The sequence below is a fragment of the Hemiscyllium ocellatum genome, chromosome 32 (assembly GCF_020745735.1).
Source record: "Hemiscyllium ocellatum isolate sHemOce1 chromosome 32, sHemOce1.pat.X.cur, whole genome shotgun sequence".
NCBI classification, from domain to species: Eukaryota; Metazoa; Chordata; class Chondrichthyes; order Orectolobiformes; family Hemiscylliidae; genus Hemiscyllium; species Hemiscyllium ocellatum.
In genome coordinates, this window is record NC_083432.1 from 277180 (window position 1) to 281032 (window position 3853).

A 3853-nucleotide genomic window follows, 5' to 3' on the forward strand; every position below is an offset into this window, starting at 1 on the left:
TGCTGTATTGTTCCATGCTCTATGTTCTAATGTTATAATAGATACGAAAATATGGGGAAAATACTGATTAAATATTCAAGCCAAGTAATTGCAGCACACCAACTGTTCACTCTGCATAACTCTGTTCTGTCTATCTTGAAGCTTCCTATATGAATGGACTGTTTTCTTCAAAGGCTGAGATGTGACCTGATAGAAGTATATATTATGAGAGGCACACTTATATAAAATATATTGATTTTTCTGAGTACGATACTCACATAATCTTCTCCAGGGTGGAAATATCAAATACTGGAGGGTATAGTTTTACGTTGAAATGACGACACTCTGAAGGATATGTGTGAACGAAATCATTTGTTTTGACAGAGAGAGCGTGAGGTGACTGGAATGTGCTCCTGGGGAGATGATAGAAATAGGCTTGTTTCTGTAGTGTAGTGGTCATCACATTCGCCTAACACGCGAAAGGTCCCCAGTTCGAAACTGGGCAGAAACTGCTTTGTTCTTCGATGATAGAAATAGACCAGATAACAATGTTTCAGCCTCATTTACACAGACACATAGTCAGGCAGACAACAGAGGGTTATGGAGCATGTGCAGACAGATGGGATCTGTTTAGAATGACATCATGTTTGCTACAGAAAGATTGCCCATAAATTCCATTCCTGTGCTCTGCCCTTTTGCAATGTCAGGCAGACCTTTCATTGGTTCGAGGCTTTGCCCATCCATTCAAAGGAGCTATTCAATGGACACAATCCACATCACGTTTCCCAACATTTTTTAATATCTCAGGTGCTGTGTGATCATTTAATAGAACATTGATCCATGCTCCAAAATTCAATAGTTTTATGAAGTGAAGATGACTATTGCATAAAGTAATCAAGGAGTATGTGTCCCCAAAGTCTGCATTATCATGATATCATGATCATCCTCAAGAATTGAAAACCAGTTCTTGGAGCATACTTAAAAGGTGTTGGAAATTTAATTTTAAACATTAATTGTATGCACCTTTCTATCCATTATACACCAATCATCATACAATTCCCAAGAAAGCCGAAGGCCTGAAGCCTGACTGTGTTGTACATAATTGGAAGGAAGGTTCCCTAATCCCAGAAATGATCCAAGAGGACGATGGTGATACCATCCCATCCCAGGGAATTTGTTTAACCTCAGCAGGTGTCTCTCAGTGACCTGCCTTTGGTTTCTTCATCACACTGCAGCTCTGCCTCCTGGGAGCAGCTGATTGGATATCCCATGTCAGGTGTGTCAGACTGAGAGTTGCATGTTTTGTAGCAATGTTGAGTTCATGTTTCAGATTCAATCAATTCTGCTCTGATTGGAGTTTGTGTGGTTTTACAAACTTTCATCAATTACTAAGAAACTGAATTGATTTTTAGCCACAATTTATAATCGCGTTTCCCTTTTCTGTCTCTTATAGCGAATCTCGTGGCCATCCTGATCTTGTCCAAGGGAAAATGCGGTGTTTCCCCTTGCACCACACGCTATTTGGTGGTAATGGCAATGACAGACCTACTGTTCATTATACTTGAGATTATAATGTACCAATTCAATTTGTACTTTTTCCCTCGGAATTTCCTGGACATTACCCCTGTGTGTGCTGTTCGCTATGCCCTCCGCCGTGCAGTCACAGATTGCTCTGTCTGGTTCACTGTCGCCTTTACTTTTGACCGTTTTATCGTCATTTGTTGCTCGAAGCTGAGATCAAAGTATTGCAATGAGAAAACTGCAGTTGTGGTTCTCGCAACTAGTGGCATTCTGCTCTCGCTGAAAAATATTCCAATCTATTTTAGATTTAGGCCTTCTGAGATAATCGACAATGTACCCTGGGAATGTTCGCACACACGAGCGTATTATCATGATCCTGCATGGAGGGAATTTAAATGATTTGAAAAGGTTCTAACCCCAATACTCCCATTCCTTTTAATTTTGCTGTTGAACACTCTAACTGTCAGACACATTGTTGTAGCCAGTCGTGTTCGTAAAGTACTGATGGGTCAGAAACAGAGGCGGGATCACTCTGACCCTGAGATGGAGAGCAGAAGGAAGGCTATGATTTTACTGTTCACCATATCTGGCAGCTTCATCATTCTGTGGCTGTGGTACCTCTTAGATTATTTTGGAGTTTTAAAGCATTTGTTAGATGATGACTCTGAATATAGGTTTGAAAAAATCACATATATGCTTCGGGATTTAGGTTCCTGCACAAATACTATTATTTACGTAGTGACACTGTCCAAGTTTCAGGAGAAAATTCGGAACACAGTGAAAGCTCTTTTCTCCTAAGTTGTTTAATGAGACCTGCAACAAAATCCATTGGGAGCAATGGGGGACGAATGCTGATTGCTATAAACCGGAAAAAAAATGTCTGGGGGAGGAACTAAAAAAAAATCAATATTTTTTGCAAGGTTTGTGAAGGTTTGTAGCTCAGGTTAAGGTTTAGGGTGTAGGTTTGCTCGCTGAGCTGTAGGTTTGATATCCAGACGTTTCATTACCTGGCTAGGTAACATCATCAGTGGGGACCACCAAGTGAAGCGAAGCTGTTGTCTCCGGCTTTCTATTTATATCTTTCTTCTGGATGGGGTTCCTGGAGTTTGCGGTGATGTCATTTCCTGTTTGTTTTCTGAGGGGTTGATAGATGGTATCTAGATCTATGTATTTGTTTATGGCGTTGTGGTTGGAGTGCCAGGCCTCTGGGAATTCTCTGGCATGTCTTTGCTTAGCCTGTCCCAGGATAGATGTGTTGTCCCAGTCAAAATGGTAGTTTTTTCCATCCGTGTGTAGGGCTACGAGGGAGAGAGGGTCGTGTCTTTTTGTGGCTAGCTGGTGTTCGTGTATCCTGGTGGCTAACTTTCTTCCTATTTGTTCTATGTAGGGATTGTGGCAGTCCTTGCATGGAATTTTATAGATGACGTTGGTTTTGTCCGTGGGTTGTACTGGGTCTTTTCAGTTAGTTAGTTTTTGTTTGAGAGTGTTGGTGGGTTTGTGTGCTACTAGGATTCGAAGGGGTTCAAAGTTTGGGAGAAGATTTGTAGCTCGGGTGCTCGTTATGGTGGTTCTGTTCGCCGAGCTGGGAATTTGTGTTGCAGACGTTTCGTCCCCTGTCTAGGTGACATCCTCTGTGCTGGGGAGCCTCCTGTGAAGTGCTTCTGTGATGTTTCCTCCGGCATTTGTCGTGGTTTGAATCTGCTGCTTCCGGTTGTCAGTTCCAGCTGTCCGCTGCAGTGGCCGGTATATTGGGTCCAGGTCGATGTGCTTATTGATTGAATCTGTGGATGAGTGCCATCCCTTTAGGAATTCCCTGGCTGTTCTCTGTTTGGCTTGTCCGATAATAGTAGTGTTGTCCCAGTTGAACTCATGTTGCTTGTCATCTGAGTGTGTGGCTACTCAGGATAGCTGGTCATATCGTTTCGTGGCTAGTTGGTGTTCATGGATGCGGATTGTTAGCTGTCTTCCTGTTTGCCGTATGTAGTATTTTGTGCAGTCCTTGCATGGGATTTTGTACACTACATTGGTTTTGCTCATGCTGGGTAACGGGTCCTTTGTCCTGGTGAGTTGTTGTCTGAGAGTGGCTGTTGGTTTGTGTGCTGTTATGTGTCCTAGTGGTCGCAGTAGTCTGGCTGTCAGTTCGGAAATGCTCTTGAGGCATGGCACTCATCCACAGATTCAATCAATAAGCACATTGACCTGGACCCAATATACCGACCACTGCAGCAGACAGCTGGAACTGACAACCGAAGCGGCAGATTCAAACCACTATAAATGCCAGAGGAAAGATCACAGAAACGCTTCACAGGAGGCTCCCAAGCACTGAGGATGTCACCTAGACAGGGGACGAAAC

The 3853-nt window shown here is 43.0% G+C and overlaps 1 non-coding gene across 1 annotated transcript; it reads left to right on the top strand.

Moving 5' to 3' along the window:
* The first annotated feature begins 417 nt into the window (after positions 1 to 417).
* Positions 418 to 490, top strand: trnav-aac (transfer RNA valine (anticodon AAC)). Its single transcript has one exon. It is a non-coding gene; the product is annotated as a tRNA-Val (tRNA).
* Positions 491 to 3853: the final 3363 nt, after the last annotated feature.